The sequence below is a fragment of the Sapajus apella genome, unplaced genomic scaffold (genome assembly GCF_009761245.1).
Source record: "Sapajus apella isolate SASKATOON/1434 unplaced genomic scaffold, GSC_monkey_1.0 scaffold7, whole genome shotgun sequence".
In the NCBI taxonomy this organism is placed as follows: Eukaryota; Metazoa; Chordata; class Mammalia; order Primates; family Cebidae; genus Sapajus; species Sapajus apella.
The window spans coordinates 42,441,593-42,462,654 of record NW_022436947.1 but is presented as its reverse complement, the minus strand read 5'-3'; positions in this window follow the sequence as shown (position 1 = coordinate 42,462,654).

Here is a 21,062-nt window from a genome sequence, read left to right as displayed (position 1 = left end):
TGTCAGAAGGCATATGAATGGAGCGTAGTTTTCAAAAATGGGGACAAAGTCTTTGAGAGTTCTCCCATCAATAAATCAGTCAAGGTTTCTTTTACTTGTGTCTGAGTGCAATGTGACAGTTTAACGGATAGAGTATACCAGAAGTAATTAATGTGACCTTTATGGCCATTATAAAACATTAGGCACTTTGCTTCCTAGAAAACTTGGTCTTAGATTTCTGGGTCATAATGTAAGAAGTCTGAAGACATCATGTCTGAAAAAGCCTAAGCCACATTGACAGGTTACCTGTAGGCACTTTGGTTGATACCCAGCTGAGCCATTCTTAGATTCCTCCAAACACTAGAATGTGTGTAAAGAAACCTCCAGATAGTTTTAGCTATAAACCAATGCTTTTGCAGAACCAAGCAAGTTCCACTGTGGCCCATATGAATTCCTGATTTGCAAAATTCATGAGCAAAATAAAATGATAGTTCTTTTTCACAACTAAGTTTGGAATGGCTCAGAACATACCACTAGGTTGGAAATGGTTTATAGTCAGAATAGAATAAACTCTTAATGTTTACAGCTGCATAGAACTATAAACCCAAACATATTTACAAAGAATAAAATTAAGGAAATTCAAATTAAAACTAGTTTAATATATTATTTTTCTGAAAAATAAGCTAATAGTCAAAACATGAGTTTCACATACTACATGATAAATTATACCAACAATATTTTTCTTTAGTTACTATGTATTGTTATTCATGAAACACAATGTCCAGTTATTTTACTTCATTTAGCTATATTAATTACATTTTGTCTTCTCCTTTTCTCATTAGAAAACATGTCACCACATTTTTATTTTCATGATACTAAATTAAAGTTTTTTAAACTGTAAATTATGACTGAAAAAAGTTTTTTATTTTACACTTAGAGAAACAATTAAACATGACTTTGGTAACATACATGGGATGGTGACTTTCTGGCATATTAACAAGTTTAATATTGTAATTTTCATTGCTAACAGAGCACTAACAAGATTGTAAACACACATGCAAACATAAGCACTGAAACTATAGTTGCTTATAATCGGCCTTTCAAAAGGCACAGTATATGCATGAATATGGTTACAGATTCAGTTGGTAGACAATAGTCTACATGTGCAATTTTGTATCTAATACGTCACATGAATCTAAAAGCAAATACAGTAACCTACATTTTTGACATGTCTAGAGAATACAAAATATAAAACAACTAAGATTATTTTACAATGTATTATTTTTTATTAAGATTAGCCAGCCTTTTATCAAATGTTTACTATGTGCCTAGCTCTGTAGTAAGAACTTTGCATAAATTCATATTTGGTTTCATATTCATATTCACGTGATACTTTGAGATAGGTATTTTTATTATACCCATTTTACAGAAGAAGAAACTAAAGCTTGGGGAAATCAAGCTTTAGTTTCTAAGCCAAAGACATAGAACTGGTACGTAAATACTAGAGCAGGTTTGGAAGTAGGATGGTCATCTAGGCTTTCTGATTTTGAAATCAAATCTTACCAATTTGCAGATTAAATTTTCATTTCTAACCATTTGCCGTTCAGTTTAAATTATTTACATATACAGAGAATATTACCTACATTATTTCTAATTAACTTATAGGTCTAATGTCAAGATTTCATGGTTTTCATCATAAAGCATTATAATTATATATCATTGTCTGGCACCCTGTCTTAAAATTCTAGTAATTTTCATGGTCATCAACAACTGATACAGATTTATGAGTGAATAATTCTTAAAGTAGAAACAAAACAAGAATACAGTGTCATGTACATTAACTTGAGAATATATTTTGAAATGCTTGTTATTCTTTTTGTTTCTTGAAGTATAGGATAAAGAGTTAGGAATAGATAATAAAATATAGTTCAACAAAGCTCAAAAAGACCAGACAAAATCTGTATTTCAAGAATATAAGCTTCCGTGGCTTCCCTTTCAAGGAATACAAAGGAACATAATGAAAATGAATATCCAAAGGTCACTGCTAGATGCCTGTCTTATTAATTTATCCTATTTTTTCCAAAGTTCAGTTTACACAAACGTAGATATAAATCAATGATTAAGATTAGTCATAAAGTAAGAGTCCATTGTTTACCAAGTTCCTACTCTTCAATCCTCTTGACTCTGTTCAAACGTCATTTATTTTAGGGACTACTTTATATTTTTTAGGTCATGGCTTGTGGTACATTAAATTTTAAATAATTCTTTGTGGTGAGAATAATGGGAACTTCAGTTTTCCACAGATTTCAATAAATTGCGCAAAGGATTTATTAATGAATTATGAAGACAAGTATTCTGATTTTACAGAACCATGTTTTTCATAGGCTAGATTGAGTTATAGGAAGTCTTAACATCCTTATGATTACTCAGTTTTACTAAATAAAGATCTTCTGATTTGATTGCCCAGTGTTAGTCACTAAATACCAGATGTAGAGCCTAGTTAATTCCCATAAGTCAATGACATCATTTATGAGAGGAAATTATTGTTTACTACGTTCATCATCTTATACTTTTAGCACCATATATTTTAACGATAGCTTTCTAAATTTAGGAAAATTATGTTGCAAATCTACTCTTATTTGAAATTCCTAAAATTAAGTTCTTTTCACTCTTACAGAGCATTAAACGTTGATTTTCATTGTCAATGCCACAGATAATCATTAAAGTAGCATTTATCTCTACTCTGACTGTATTCTGCAACTACGAAGTAATATATTGATTGGATTCTCTAGCATTTCTGATTTTTAAAAAGGCACACATACATTTATGAAAGTAACTAAAAGTGATATACATAGGTTCAAAAACCTTAACATTCATCTCTTCTTAAGTGCATGTGAAATAGTAAAAGCAAATATTTTAAGAAAAATGTAATTCACAAGACAGTAACTTGATATTTATAAATCTCATTAGCCTGGCAATTTTTCAAGATATTTTTGTATAGATGAGCTACATTTAAAGACTTTAAACCAGTGGACAAAAGAAAAATTTCACATTAAGACAAATATGAGAAAATTTAAGTTATTCATATGGAAACTGATTTATAAGCCATATCAAATAAATACATTCCATGGACTAATTCTTGAACATTAATTCTTCTGATACTTAGAAAAATAATTGTAAATATTAAATTTTTAACATCGTTTTAGAAATTTGATTTTATTTTCAAATAATGATTTAAAACAATAAAAATTTTATGATAATCATTTCCATATCCTGTTAACACTTTTCTCATATGTTAAGTTGACAAACTAAATGTCCAGCTGTATATGCAGGAGAAAGTATCTTTCTTTACATATTAGAAAATATGCTGAATGGTATTTTACGAAAGGCAAGGGTATATTAAGACATTTAATTAAAAAAAAACACAAAACTACACTTTTAAGCATAATGTAATGTAAAATGCATACAAAAGCATAATGTAATCTAAGATACTATAACAATTATCAACAGATTTAAAAATAATTATATTTTATGATAATATAAAATGTTCCTACTGAAAATGCTTTATAAATTTAAAATGGTAAATTTATTAGAAAACAATATAGAGTTGTAGAATTTTAAAAAATTAAATGTAGCATGAATTATGTAGCCCAAGTAGAATACAGAGGCAGTCTTCTCTTTTGTTCTCCCATTAGAAACTCACATCATATATACTATTTCAGATTGAAATAATAGTAAAGTGAAAATATTTGCTATTAATCATTATAATTTACAAACTAAACAACATAGTACTATTAGGGGAAAGTAGAAGTGGACAAACATGGCTTTTTCCTTTTTCAGATAACTTCTGCCAGCCAACAGCCAATTCTAATGGATCATTTAAACAGTCTATCACTACTTTATATTTTTAGATCCCTGTCCAGCTCTATAGTCTGGCAAAATAAGTTATTTCCCCACTGATATCAAACTGAGAGAGTGACTGGAGAGGTTCTGCAACAGGGCCAAGACCTCACAGTGATCCTCTTTTTAACTGGAGTCTAGGAGAAATCCAGATTTCCCCTAACAAATAATCATTGCTAAGAAAAATATCCTGTTTAATTAAGAGGCCAAAATGACTATGTAGTAGGTGGCAAATACTTAACTCTTTAACACAGTTTGAAGAGTGGGTGAAGTGGTTTGTTAAAAGATGAACTTTAATTTACTGAAAATTTATTGGAATATCTATGACAAAGTAATCAAAAGATATCTAACAAAAATTATCAAGAAGCAAAAACTAAGAAAACATAGATGTAAATACTTTAAGAATGACATCTTAACTGAAATACTTGGAAGTAGGAAGACAGGAGAAAAACAGACAATTGTTCTTGCATCAGTCTAATTACTAATGCAAAAATTAATATTCATTTTAGAATTTCTAGCTCCTTCTTACAGGCGCTATACATTTAAAATAGCACATGTATACCACATTGCTCAGTCTATAGAAGTATTATAGTTTGGCCGACAGAGATTTTACTCTTCCAGGGGAAAAATAATAATTTTACTGCTCAAAACAGTATTTGGACCTTTTCTACTCATTTAAATATCTAAAACAGGAAATAAAATTTTAAAATATCTTCTTGTTTTCAAGAAGCTTCTCACAAATCATAGAGTTAAACTAAAACAACAAATGTTAAGGGTACTTTGGTTAAAGAAAACATTATATTTCATGAGTTAAAATATAACTCCCAGCTTCTTAAAACAGAAATCTATACTCTTGCCAAGATCGTTTTATACTCTGTCACGTACACATTAGTTTGTTCTTGAAAAATTAAGAAAACCTTTTCTGTTATTTTTATAAAGACATTTAAAATTCCTGTTATTTTCAACCTGCCAATCGCAGGTAAATTTAGTAAAGCACACCTAGGTAATTCACATTTTGATAAGAAAGACTCAAATATCTGTTTGCAGTAACTATCAATGGCACACCCAGAAGCCATGCTGTCATTCCGAATAGATCTGTTTGACTTATCACTTAAAAGTAAGGTAGTCCCCTAGGATCAAGCACATACAGATGTTTAAGACTTATGGTACAAATTAGAGGGGGCGGGGGGGGGGAATGGCCTTAAAAGAGCCAACCTGTTTAAAATGCAAACTTGTCTTTTAAAAATTCTCTTCTGGAGATTAAGCTCTCACCGAAGTTTTGTCTACACTGGTAATCATTCTCTATGAGATTTGCCAACGTTCGCTGTCTATCCCCAATGGAAAGAAAGAAAATGGATGTTTTCCATCTGCAGCAAAATAGAGTCAAAACAAATGCATTTAAATTGGAAACATTTGTGGCTAAAAGAGCTGTTCTCTATGAAAACATCTGGTTGCACTTTTAAGTCATTGCCAAATAAACGCATGCTGGAAAATCTATTTTATGCCACACATGGTCACCCATGTAGATGTAGCCTAAACCTGTTTTTGTTTGAGGTCAACACCCTATTTTAGAAAGAAAAGTGCAGATTTGTGTGTGTGTGCTGATTTTTTAACAATACTGCAGGAATGGCCGTGGAAGTTTGAACATGTCTGCTTTCTTCCAGACAGGGAACAGAATATGACAGACAGTGCTTTTGATAGTTCTCAGGTAGACAATGCAAAGATGGAAATAATGATGGTTGTGGGACAGATCAAATAACTACTCACTTGTGAACAAAGACTGCTTGTGGTTTCTGATTTCAGCTAGCTCTGGCTGTTGTTTTTTTCTTATTTAGATACACTCAGATAACTGAAAAGACCTGAAGAGATGGTATTTCAGAATATTTGAATGACTACATTTATTTGTTATGGCAAGTAACCCCCAAATACCAGTGGCTTAACACAACAGACATTTCTTTTTCACTCAAGCCTGTTGCAGATGTTTCTGTTTGGTGGGTATGTTTCAACATTGTCTTTTAGGGACCCAAGTTCTTTAAATCATGTGGCTCTTCCAATAAGTAGGGCTCAAAGATCACTGAAGATGGTTCTGTGTCTGATCATCACAGAGAGTTTATAGGCTCATTCTGGAGGTTTCTAGTTGACAGGCCTGGAATTGTATACAGCACTTCCATGTTCACTAACCACACACAAAGGACTCAAATTTCCTGTAGCTGTGAATCAGGAAGAATAGGATATAGGTTTTGGTGAGTGCAGAGTTACCTCTGATACACACAGGATTCTAAGTAGATAGAAAGTTCTTCAAATATTAAAATATGACACTTTATATTTTGGTACCTATATAATGTAATTGTCAGATAAAGTCATAGTAACTATTTTACAAGTGTTACTGACCTTTGCCTCTTCTTATCACAAAGAATATTAGTTGCCTAATAAAGTAACCCCCAGGGATGTTTCTGAAAGTGTCTCACTGGCACTCATGAAGACACCTGCTATTGTCGCACTCCCTTTTGTCTGGTAGGCAGCTTCTGGGTATCACTATGTCTATTCATTATTGTACCACTTCCTACAAAACCTACCATCTCCTGATGAATCATCTACAAGATACTGCTTTGTCTAACATACTATGCACATTTGAAGGCAAGACAGCATAGGCCCTTGGGATGTCCAATTTACACTAAATACTATTGCAAAATGTGGATGAGGCTGTTAGACGTGGCTCCAAGCATTGATGCTTGCATTCCCTCTTGTCTCTCAGAAACCTTCCCCCAGCTCCTTCACCTTCTTCCTGTAGCCCTTTTCAATATAGGGTTGAGTGTCTTTGACTTGTCTTTGGATAAGACTTGTCTTAGGCTATCATAAATGTCTGAACATGTCTAACACCTTTACACTCAACCAAGCCTGTATATATATATCGTATTTTTAATCCTCATGATAAATCTAAGAGGTAGATCTAAACTATTATAATTATTATTGCTCCTATTTCTCTAATGAGGAATCTTAACCTCTATGAAATTAAGCAGTTTGTCCAGTCTAGCTAAATTCTAGATCAGTTCTCCAGCTCTAAAATTCAAGCTCTTAAACGTTGCTCTATATTGCTTCCTTAAAAGTTTCAGACAAGGCCGTTTACATTATTTTCATTTTCATTAAATATGCCTCATTTTTACATATTTCTTCATTCCTTTTCTCCTCCCTATAATGTGTGTCACTCATTTTTACTGAAATTGGTGATGTTTAACTTAATCCCAGGTTAGTGCTTTAATAGAACTCACTGAATCCTGAGTGGCAAATTTATGCACTAATAATAAATGAGACATCCTACATAGAATACAGAGATGGGGTCTGTGTGCTCAAAGAGGTAGCTACTGTTTAACTCAAGCCAACGGTTGTCATTTAGCAATGCATACTATGTATTGCCAAATCGTATGCTTTTCCAAGGGAAGCTAGGAATTTGGATTTTTATGTGGAAACTTCAGATTTTAATTATTAGCATTTTGCTCACTTTTTTCTTGGGAAAAAAACTGATTTCTAATCTGTAGTACCTGAATGTGGTCCCATTTGACACTCAATTATTTTTATAAGTAGGAAATAAAAAAACAGCATTCTTCATTTTGGGTTATACTCTAAATTTCATAACCATTACACATTTAGTAAGTCACTCACAATTTCATTTTTTCACTCATTTATTCATGTAATTCATACATTCACAATTCCATTAACGGAATTCCATATTGTATGCAGGACATATAATATGATGATGAAAATGAATGATCCCTGCTTTCAAGGTTCTTATAATTTGAGATAGGAAAGAAACATATCAACAGGCAATTAAAATGCTTTTGAAGGGAGTGCAATGATAATGGAAGGAATAATTAACTCCATCTGGGGATGGTATTTAATGATAAGAGGGAGTTGCCAGAGGGAAAATACACAGAAAGTGCAATATATATAAAGCCTAGGTGGTTTAGAACAACAGAATTAAGTTAAAAAAAATCTAAAAAGTTCTATATTGCTTGAGCATAAGATGCTATTGGGAGTAGTTGGAAGCCAAAATATATAGATTTATGAGAATAAACAATATCTTATAGAACATATTATATTGGTAAATATGAACATTGATCATATGATCATATCTATATTTATTAGCATATTATTCATATGTATATGTTTGGCTATTCTCAAATATATCTTTAAATGCATAGATTCCATAATAATCATCCTCGTATATATACTGTGAGAGTTATCATATTGCCACCAGTACACATGCATGCACTTATTAACATATTAGTAAATGGGTCTGATGGCTGCTTGCCTTAGAATGTTTGTGCTAAAAGAGTTCAATGAATTGAACTCTTTTAAAAATCAGAATGTAAATAAAATGTCAGCAATTAGCCTTGAAATCTTATATATATGATTGAAAACATCTTGTTTATATTGAGTTTTTAATAGTTTTATCAATATGATACAGCATTTCTAAGCATATTTATATTTCCAATAAGAGAAACTGTGTAATTTACCCTTCAAAATGGTCCTTTTGAGAATGAAAGAACACTTGGTAGTTATGTCAGGTTAGGGTGGATGGTCATCTTACCAATAATCACAGAAGTAACTGACAGAAAGTATGTTTCAGCCATTTACAAGTTTCCATAAATACTCATTGGAGGCTGCGTGTGGTGGTTCATGCCTGTAATCCCAGCACTTTGGGAGGCTGAGGCTGGTGGATCCTGAGGTCAAGAGATCGAGACCTTCCTGGCCAACATAGTGAAACCACATCTCTACTAAAATACAAAAATTAGCTGAGTGTGGAGGCACATGCCTATAGTCCCAGCTACTCGGGAAGCTGAGGCAGGAAAATTGCTTGAAGCCGGGAGGAGGAGGTTTCAGTGAGTTGCCACTGCACTCCAGCCTGGTGCCTGGCATCTGTCAAAAAAAAAAAAAAAAAAAAAAACCTGAAAAAACAACAACAAAAAACATTTTTCCAACTAGTTGGAAAAATGTGAAGTTAGAAAATCACTAATACTAATAATAATGGGCTCATGCCTATAATATTTAAAACAAAGGGCCTGTTTTTCTCACACACACAAACATATATTTGGTAGCAAGAAAATATCCACATATATAAAAAGCTATAGGATGGTGGCAAAATTTTTGGTAAAGTTTTAAGGAGAAGGAAAACAGAAATAAACCATAGGCTGTATGGCATGAATGTAAATGCATCAGCCATTTAAAAAGACAAGTTGAAAGGTGAGCTACAGGATATGAAGATTTTGATCACAAAACTATGTCAGAGACAAGAAGTACTTATGGTGTGGAAATGTGATAATTCAGATAGCAATAAATATAGATAGGTATAAATTATATTTTACTAAAATAAGAACACATATATTTATTTTGTCTTAGACCATTCTCAAGAAGGCAAATGGAGTAAGTAGGGTGAGCTGCTATCTTGGATTTAAATCTGCAAGAACAAGGATTAAGTAAAGTTAATGTGTTTGGAGAAGCTATAAATGATAGAGCTGCTAAGAGGCTAGCCATCTTCCTGTTCTGTTCCCCATCAAACCATATATATAAAGGGAGTTCTCCAAGAATGGAATGAAATATCCAACACACCTTCCTTGTCATCTTGATTTTTTAATGTGCAAATGAGAATGCTAAAAGTGACTGTTATAATTCTTTTTTCCATTTCCACACAATACCACAGTGCCTCATGTTCTACTAGATTCATCACTCATGACAGAGACACCAAATAGACCAAGATTGTGTTCATATGTTCAGGCCTAATTTGTAAGAGTATTGATGAGTTATTTTGTTATCATAACCTTGGGAATTTGAGGGACTAGTATAATTAACTTTGATCCTTTAAAACTGCCTACTTCAATTTCAGCAAAATCTTTTTTAATTTTCATTTTGCGACAGATTGATTGGGTGCGAACCATATACTGCTTGATAACTAAGAATTCAAGGCCTGACTGCTTTTCCAAACTGCATAAATTATTACACTTTGAAAAGAACATTTTTAAAAAGCAAAAAGAGAAAAAAAATCATTTACTCTCAATTTTCCCCTTCATTTCCCATCTGTCAGCATAAGCAGTCCATTAGGGAAAAACAAAACCAAAAACAGTGCTTTTTAAACTGGATACCTTTTTTTTTTTTTTTTTAGAGAAAAATTAGTAGCAATTTTTTAAAATTTAGGTTCTTTGAAGTATTTGGGGCCTTTTAGAATGAAAAGTTATTGAAATCCCACTGACCAACCAAATAACAAGCAAATACCTCAGTGGTCTTACAGCACTGCTAAAATACTATTGTCCTAAATAAATATGTCAACTAGGAAAGATAGAATGCTTCTTATTAAACTTTCTATAGCTGTTAGTTTCGTATCTTATATAAAAGAATTCATATAATGAATGGGAATGTGTCCCAGTAATAAGATTAAATAATAATTCAGAAAGCACAAACTACCATTTTCTCCAAGGGTTACTTAAGCCTTTGGTTCAAAAGAGCTTCAGTTCCCCATGAAAGTTCTGTACTTTTTCAAGCATGCAACCAGTGACTCAGGATGAGTAATAGAGCCCGGCATCTCCTTTCCCTCCCCTTCTCTCCTCTGTTCTTTCCTGCTTCACCAGAAAATACAAATTAATTGACTGTTTTTAGCATGCCCTTGTGTTGCTTATCTTAGCTTTTGACATTCAAAGATGCTTTAAAAATCTATGGTTATTTTACAACTAGACTATATTTTAGAAGAAGCTAAAGAATAATCAATGAGAGGGAAAAATACTGTTTTGTGAATTAATGTTTGACTGGATATCTTATTTACTAACATTTCATTTTTATAATGTTAAATAGAGATGTTAATAGTTGCTCTACTTGGTATAAACATAGAAATTTATATATACATGCACACATATGCAGTTCTGTTGACTGTCCTGACTTCTTTTTGTTTCCTGATCTTAAAAATCTGTAAAGGCACACTCATTTTTTCCTCAGTTAATAATGTAAAAAAGACTGCATTGATATCGTTAAATTCCTAGGACCCTCAGTTCTTTAGGGATGGACTAAATGGTTGGTATCATCGCTTACAAAAATGTTTGACAGTTCTCACGCGTGTGCGCACATACGCAGGCACGCACACACACACACACACAGACACGGTTAAGTTACCAAGACCCTCAGTTCTTTATGGATGGACTAAATGGCTTGTATTATTGCTTACAAAAGTGTCTGGAATTTGATGACACTTAAGTTAATGAAGTTTATGTTTTTGTTTTTAGTCTTTAATTCCATTTTCCATAAACTTTTTCAAGTTCCCCCCACCACACACAAGGAGTCTTCAAAAAGTTGGGAGAAAATGTGTATTATGACAAAACAATTCATGGATTTCAATCTGTTTTTCACCAAAATCATTACATGATAATTTGTTATAATATATCTGAACAGGATCTAGTTTGAGGCACTAAGAAAGATAATACATCAGTTTGAGAAGAGCCCCTATCAGAGCTATGTGAATTCTACCAAAATTTAAGCAAAAATATCAAATACATGGTGAAGTTTTCATGTAAGAATTGTGAAATCATTGGTGCTTTAAAAAAATTTATATCGACAATATCCCAAAGAAATCAGCAGTTTGCAAATGGATAACTCATTTTAAGAAGTGATGAGATGATGTTGAAAATGAAGCCCAAAGTGGCAGACTATCCACATCATCTTGTAAGAAAAAATTAATCTCGTTCGTGAGCTAACTGAAGAGGACCAATGATTAGTAGCACAAACAATAGCCAGTACCATAGACAACTTAATTGGTTCACCACACATTTTGTGGAAAAGTAAAGATGAGCAAACCCTTCACTTGATAGGTGCTAAAACTGTTGTGCCTGGATCTGCTGCAGACAAGAGCAGAGCTTTTAATGAAAATTTTTAAAAAGTGGGATCAAGAAGCATTTCTTCAAAGAGTAGTCATAGGAGATTAAATATGGCTTTACCAATATACTGAGGACAAAGAACAATAAAAACAATAGCTACCAAGGGGTGGCAGTGGTCCAGTCAAAGCAAAAGCAGATCAGTCAAGAGCAAAGGTCACGGCAAAAGTTTTTTGGGGATGCTCAAGACATTTTCCTTATTGACTTCCTGGAGGGCCACAGAACGATAACATCTGCTTGTTATGAGAGTGTTTTGAGAAAGCTAGCCAAAGCTTTAGCAAAAAAATGCCCCGGAAACTTCACCAGGGAGTCCTTCTTCACCACAACAATGCTCCTGCTCATACCTGTCTTCAGACAAGAGCAATACTGTGAGAGTTTTGATAAGAAATCATTAGTCATCCACCTTACAGTCTGACTTGGCTCCTCTGACTTCTTTTTGTTTCCTATTCTAAAAATCTGTTAAGGGCACTCATTTTTCCCCAGTTAATAATGGAAAAAAGACTGCATTGACATGGTTAAATTCTCAGGACTCTCAGATTTTTCCGGATGGACTAAATGACTGGTATTATTGCTTACAAAAGTGTCTGGAACTTGATGTAGCTTGTGTTGACAAAGTTTGTATTTTTATTTTTAGTCTTAATTCCATTTTTCCATAAACTTTTTGAAGTTCCCTCCTACATATCTCACATACATACATACACACCAATTATATAAACATACAAATCTCTAAATCTGTCTATCTGGTCCTGGGTAGAACTATGAAATCTGTGTTAGAGGCATTCCAAAATTCATTTTAATGTAATAAATCAAATCCTCGCACTTTTCTCAGAGCCAGCTTTTATAGGAGACTGAATTCAGAAAGAATGTGATGTAAAATCTTTGCCATAGTTTGTCCCTCATGTTTATTCTTTCAAATAATGATTAAACCTGGCATTCTTCCAGTTACTGAAAATGCCTCCTTGAGGGAAAAAAAAAAAACCCAACTACATCCCTTCCCTGAAACCTTCCCTAAAACTGTTGACATAGTAGTGAGTGTACATAGAAAATAGATATTATACTTTAAACAATTGCATAGTATGTTAAAGGATGATAAATTCTATGGAAGAAAATAAGAAATAAGGAATGGGAAAAATGAGGAGTTGCTATTTAAATCAGACAATGAAGGTAAATTTCAATAAGAAAATGATAATTGAGCAAAAAATTGATGGAGTTAATGATACTAGACATGCAAACATCTAAGAGAAGAATTTCCAGGCAGAGAGAATGCTCATTTCCAAGAGCTCGGGACAGTAATGTGTCTGGTAGAATGTACTTGACAAAGAATTTGGGATTTTAATATTAGGTTCTAAGAGAATATACATGCTTAAGACTCAAAGTGAGTAAATTCTCATGGTAGAACTTACTCCAGAATATCATGATAGACAAAATCTTGTTCATTCATTCATTCATTCAAAGACCACATAGATAGAAGTCTTTCCTTGTCCTCAGCACTGGAAACACAAACATGAGCTAGACAAACAGGGAAAAATTCATGTCAATGTAGCATTACATGCCATAGAATAAATGCCATAGGAGAGTGCACAGAACACTTTTGGGTAATAGTAGAGGGAGGGGATGTCTAAGTATTCTGGGGAAGTCATGAATGGCTTCACTAAGTAAGTGACGTTTGATCTAGTTCATAAACAATTTGTAAGTTCACAAGAAAGTAATGAGAGAGATGCATTTTTGGGCACAAAATCATATCTGTAATGGAAGTATTGAAGAGAATATGAAAAAGTATTGTATTTGGTGGATGTATGGTACATTAGAGGGGAAAAATGAGTAAAATGTAAAATACTCCATGCTAAGTGGTTTGGACTCTCTCTTCTATAAGAAGAAAGTTTAACTATAAAAATGACATAATGAGGTTTGTAAATTACCACTATTTGATGGTGGATGTGGAGGATGAATTGCACCATGCAAGCAACCATCTCCAGTTACCAGCCATTCATAAGAGGTCCCTGTATATACATGTGTAAAGATGCTTTAATTCTTCAGGGAAAGCTTTATAACATTACGTAGGAATCTTACTGCTAGTGTTGATGTAGAACAGAACTCAGAATAGGATAGGTTACTTCCGAAAATATTCAAATCACAATCCCATGGGGGTGTTCAATATGAGGGTCTACAAAATTCCATTCTGGACTTGGAGTTATTTAATGAGGTATCCTAAGTAACTCTAAAGCAATATAAAATATTTGTTGAGTGTTTCTCATATATCCTGTATCGTGCTAGTTCCTTTTATGCATTACCTCATATACTCTTCATAACAGCTCTGAGGTAGTTATTATAACTTTCCACATATTATAAGTGAAAAAAAAAGATGTCTAGGGAAGTTAAGCTATGAGCATAGATAAAATGGCTTTTTAAAAAAAAAATCTGGTATTTTGATTGCAAGTGTGATGCTTTACCACTTCCCTGAAAATTTGTCAGATTTTGAAGTTTGTAGCATTCGGGTATTAAGGCATAACATGTGAAATCATTTCTACAGGTTTTGACCTGGGGCTCGTTTATGCATTCAAAAAATACGTTTTGGTGACTAGAAACATAATGATTTCTTATGGTATGAAATGTGAAGGGTCTGAGATTTTACCTTACTTGCAAGCTGAGAGGTTGACTTCACACAGGTTCATCTATGCTGCTACAAGACATAAGACTTTGGGGTCAGATATCCAGGACATTATTATTCACAGTAATTGCAGAAGCCAGAGTGCCAGCATTCACACTGGTTCCCTCAGTCCCAAATCCTAAAAAGTTAGGCAAAGAGGGCCAAGTGATGCCTGCACATGACAAGGCTGGGTTAAAGAGGAATTTTGAGATTAGGGAACTCCAGTCTTTCATAAGGGACATTAAGTCTACCTGATCTTTGCCCAGGAGGGAGAGCTCATCCCACCATCACTACTTTACATACTTGAAATCCCATGTAATCCTCAAAATGCAAACATTTCTGAGAATTTGACCTGGGTAATCTAAGCTAAGTTCTATTCCACTGCCATATGGAAGATTATTTTTATTATATCTTTAATAAGACAGTGTGGAATTTATTTTTATCAAAGTGCAGTAACTGTAACCCTTTGGTAGTTTGTGATGCCAAAGTTGAAGGATGAGTATGCTTCAGTTGTATTTTTCTAACACTGTGACTGGTTGAATCATATACACCCTTATTTGTTCTCAGCAGTAGAGAGATACTGTTGGCAAAATAATTTTTAAAGAACTATTACCACTGGATAATGCTCCAGGTCATCCTGAATTTCTTAGGGTCATGAATGAAAATGTGAAAATTTGTATTTTACCACCAAGCACAACTTTATTGAGTCAGTCAGTGGATAGACTACAGAATTATTTCAACTTTTAGACCCTATAACTTTATATGAATTTTCAGACAGGCCATTGACACTAAAACTGAAGATCATGCAATTAACCTTAGCTCATCTTTGGATAAATATGACTTAAAGCAAGCATTAGAAATCATGAGAGCATTCAGAAGGTAAAGCGAGTAATATTTGTGATGTATTGCAGAAACATTTATCACACTGTGCAAATAACTTTTCAGCATTCTAAGTTAACATAAATGGAGTTAATAGAAAAAAAAAATCCTGATTGTGGGAATGTTGGCACTGCCCGGTTTGAGAAACATCAGGTATGCAGCCAGAAGAACTTAGCAAAGGTGACATTAACCAAAATGAAGAAAGTGGTTGTGCTTAAAAGGATGATGATGTCCTGAAGGAAATGACATTGTCAAAAAACTTCACATTAAAGGAAATCTCAAAGATATTTTACAACACTGAAAGTGCAAATAATAAAATGTGGGAAGCCAATTCAAACTTAGAAAGAAATAGGATAATTCACTATGGCCCAGAAAAGTTCCTTGCTCCATAACAGACAGCAAGCACTGTTTAAACTGCTCTTGAAATGTCTTTCTTAACAGAGAAATAAAAGATTTTTAATTCTAATTTACAGTGTATTAATTATTGTTTTACTATTTCTTTCACCTCTATCAATTTCTAAGCTATCGTAAAAATTAAGTTTTGACAATTTTTTTTAAAATACTGTAACAATTATTTTTCCTATGGATTATTGATTTGCACAATTTCAGCTTACACAGGCATTTTTACAGTCCTGCAATACCGTATAAAGCAAATACTTTATATATATATATATGATTATTTATGATATAAATATATATTACACATGCCAGAGATTGTTTCATAAGCACGAATTGTGTAAGTATCTTTATATGTTCCTGACAACTTGTTTTTGGTACTCATTACCTCTTACATAGAAAGTTATAAATCTACCATTCACTTCCCCATTTTCTCATCTTGCTAATCAACCCACAGTGTCCTTTCATGTGAATCTTTCTGAAATACATTTGTTGTCATGTTGTAGCCTTTCTCAAAAATGAATAATGAAAAGCGTCTGTGAATTGTATTAAATAAGAATATATTCCTGCTATCCTACTTTTGGTCATGCTACCTTCTCCACCAATGTCTCATTTTCCTTTTATCATCTTCCATTTATTATATGAATGTATATATCAAAAAATGAATGAATTAGCAAATATTTACTGATACAATATTTTATAAGCATTAAATCAATTAACATTTTCCAAAATGTCATTCTTATACATAAGGCAATGTGTTAAATGATCTATTGTGGTGCTAGAAGGAAATATTAGAACTTCTTAAAAGAATAAATATTCAATTTATTCTTTTAAAATCACAAATACAAAACAGAACTAAGCTTTAATATTTAAGTAGGTATTGACATTCTTATGGTGTTCTCATGTCAAACAGTCACAAGTAGAAGGCAGAGTGGGAGTTCTGCACAGTCAAGGAAATTCTCCCACGCTTGTTCATGCTCAGCACATTGCAATCATTTAGACTTCATACAAATACAGTTGAACTGGATTTATATATTATATAATCTTGTTTAAACTAAATCTCTCTTCACTAAATAAAAAAGAAATTTAAATTCAATGAGGACAAAATGAAGATAAAAAGATTTATGTGGAGAGAGTTGGGGCAAATAAATGACACTTGACATGCTTACCTCTAGCGTTAGGAGCTAAAAATTGATCTACCCAGAATTCAGCCAAACAACATTCAAAATTATTCAGAAGAAATCACAGCAGTAAATATTAATATGCACTATTGTTAATAATGAATTTTAACTTTAGTATACATTTTTCCTGGAGATTTTTTGCTCATGGTAGCTTGGATATATCATAGGTGGCAAAATGTTAAAATTTAGCACCCAGAACATAAAGTCAGAATTATGCAATATTTTAGCAATGTTACAAATTATGTGTACATTTTGAATCTGACAAAATTTTACCAATTTAGCAATAAATGAATAACAAAAGACAGAAGTCCACATTTGACCGAGGTAGTATATTTTCTTCATATAGTGGAAATTGGCTAAAAGAGATGATGTGAAATAAAAGACAAAATGTATTGCTTGTTATCACATTTTTGTTAGACGTAGAGACGTTAGGAATATAAAGAAACTCTGATTAGAACTAATCACTTAGAGTGAAAGGTTTGCTCTACAGCTGAATGGAAGTTCAGGTTTTAAACATGTCTTAGCTTATGATATCTGCAATATTCTATTTTAATAATGGAAAAATCACATTCTCTGAACTACTAAAGGAAATGTTCACTAAGTAAAACACGAACTCATCAAAATGTGAGGAGTTAAAGTGATAAATTATAAACAGAATTTATAAATATATATTTATTATAAATAGAATTTATAAATATATATTATAAATAGAATTTATAAATATAGTTTATAAATGTATTTTATAAATAGAATTTATAACTTATGGGGAAAAATTAAAGGGTAATTTTTATATAATGGTTGACCAGAATTCAAGCAGAGTTTAAGAATTACTTTATAGAAATAGCATCATATATGAAATACACTCATTTGCAATATTCATAAGCAAGTTTATTACAGCAAAGATGTAAAAGTTTTAAACCAGAAGTGGAAAGCAGTTATCAAAAACAGATCACACTCTAGTATTACAATGGCATGTGACAGACAGTGCAGAGCCGGACGGGAACGAAGTCGGACGCGCCTATTCTTGGAACAATGTCTCTCCAAGGAGAAGCCTGGAAGGCCTCTACATGGGTCATTGCTAGCTGGTGAGGCTCGACAGTGTTCCAGGCGACAGAGAGAGGAGGCGAATCCAAGAAGTCCTGAGGGACATAAGGAAGGCCAGGTGGCAGCTGGAGAGGCCCCTCTGGGCTCCAGGAGGCAGTGACCACTGGTCACTGGAACCGCGGCGGTATTTTGCTTTGAAGAACTACTTTGTCAGCGCAGTGATGGGTTGTGCGCGGTGAGTCAAAAATAAAGAATACGCAAAGTACAACCAACACCACAATCCAAACAATACAAGAACAAGTCGAATCATTACTCAAAAATTTTAGCGCCAAGTCAATGCAAACAAAAGCAAAAGCAGTGATAGATACTTTTATTAAAAAGCTGGAAGAAAACTACAATTGAAAAATGCAGATTTGATTTACCATCAATTAAGGAAGTATTGGATATGCCGGCAATATGAAGAGACCAGACTGATTGGACTGATTCTTAAAATAATACTGTTTAAAGATGTAGAATTCAATATTTTATGCTTTCTCTAATAAAAACAGAAGTATTTAAACTTGGGGGAAAAAAGAAAAAACAAACAAAAAACACCAGATCCCTTAGAATCATAACGTTTTATAAAGAGATAAGGCATAATAATATTTTATACCCTACATATTTACTTGTGATCCCATGGTGTCATGTTTAAAGAATTGTCAAATTTAAGGATGAGCTACATATTTTTCCATTAGAAAAGGACACGTTTTCCAACTCTATTAATTTATTATTAAACAAATACAATTTAATAAGTCTGAAATTTATTATTTAAAATATTTTATAATATGCAAGCGCTTCAGGAAAGACAATAAGAAGTACTTTTTCAGTCTCATAAAGAAAATTTTGGCATTCACTAATGAATAAGAAAGCAATTGGCATCTGAAAGAAACTCCGTATGGAGAGAATTATTTGAAAATGTTTCCATTTTCTTCAAACCACTGCAATTGTGTCACCTATACAAACACTTATCTGCCTACTTTTACTGGAAAACAGAATTTTCTAATCAGTTTCAAAATCTTCCATGTGAAAAATGTCAGTAAGTTTTAAACTAACTGGTAAAAATGTAAAATGAAATACTATCCAAGTGATTTGAAATAAAATTAGATTGCCATCAAGGATGAAGAATATTTTACAGCAGTCTATATTCAATACTTTTGAGTACTGGTAGATAAAACCGAAAAATGAGTTCATGATTTATTAAGCATTAAATGATGCACTTCTATTTAGTTATACATATATTTGTGAGGGATATTTGGGATTCTTGGCATTTTTAGAGCCACTGAAGCTGAACCTTGATCTTTGCTTTGAACATGTAGTATCATATAGTGTAATATCATGTTTTCAATAAGAATAAAGAATATTCATTTTTTCTACTCCAAATATTATTAAATAAATATATACTTTATTAAACAGATATATGTATGATACTTGACATTTATTGTATAATTAATGAATAAAATTAGTTTTAATACTATGATTTATCTTTAGATGATTCATTTCATTATGAAAATTATTTAATATATAATAAGTACTACAAAATGTTATTTGTAATATTTTAGAAACAGAAAACATTTTACTGTAGTATATTTGTATCATTTGCAATTTAATAATATTTATGATATGTGATAGGTATTACATAATGTAATACAATATTTTCCATGTTTATAGCATTCTTTTGCATTTATTCTAGTTTTTATGTGTATTTCACGAGCATATAAAATATACCATGCTGTGGCACATTTAAATGATTTATGAATATAGAGATGCAAATATATTGAGAGAAACACGCTAAAAACTATTTTTCTAATAGGATTCTGCTTTCAAGACTTTGGTACTTCAAAGTCTCGTTTTTGAAAAGCCACCATTTTGAAGATTTCTCTCTTTTGTCCTCTTTTAGAAGTGTTTCCTTCATTGTCTAAACTTTCATGTTCTTTTATTGAAACATGTTACCCACTCTGTTGTGGTATAGTCATTTTTATCCAGCCATTATCTTTGCTAGGTTACAGATTACCTAAGAGTGGGTCTTGCTTATCTTTGGAGTTAACTCAGCCAACAGCAGAGTGGTTAGTATACAACTAGTGGCACTCAGAAATAATACTGAATCATCTCAGGGCTTGCAAATATATATGAAGCCATATTACAAATAATTCTTTATTCTACTTGCAGAACACATTCTATTAGGTAAACAGGGATTAAAAATTACATCACTTGAGCTTCTTGCCAAAAATTCTCGCTAGGATACTCCACATCAACTCTAAAGACTTATGTTTTTAAATTGTTGCTATATAATGATCCTAGCCTTGATGATAATCTTCTTACTGGTATATATGGGAAACAGACACCAAAGCTGAAATATGACCTATGTGCATAATCACTCAAATAAATAGAATAAAACTATTGGCTTCAATATTGAATAACAATTTATTGACTTGTTGGCTTAATTTGCATAAAGATTGAAATTTTATAAATAGTCAAAGCCATGTACTTGTTTGTAGAAATTGCTAAGGGCAAAAGGGGAGCTGGTCTAAATATGAACATCTTCAAGACTTTACTCATATGCACAGGTTTATATAAATTTGATGTTTCATTTGTTTTTAAGGAAATTAAGCTTAATTGTTAGTTAAGGAATTTGAATCCCTGCTGAGATCCTTTTAATTCATTGAATATTTCTTTCTGGTTTTCATTATTGGTGTTTGTGTTTGTGTGTGTGTATGTGTCTGTGTGTGTGTGTGTGTGTGTGTGTGTGTGTGAGAGAGAGAGAGAGAGAGAGAGAGAGTGATATATAATGAACAAAAAACTCAACTCTTAATCCTGGATTATTTTAGACAGTATTCTTTTTCCATAAGAGTCTTCTTTTTGTAGAGTAATTTGCTATGTAAAAATATTTCTCTATTACATGACAGAAAGTCATATAAAATATTATTTATCAGTTTATTAATATTTTAAACATTAAGTTATTTTTTATATTTCTTATATAATTTCCTTTTAGTCATATTACATATTCTGGGAATAAGTTTCAGAATATGCCTATTTCTGTTTTCCACTGTAGAGGTACAGCATCATGTAATTTATATTGGGTTGGATATT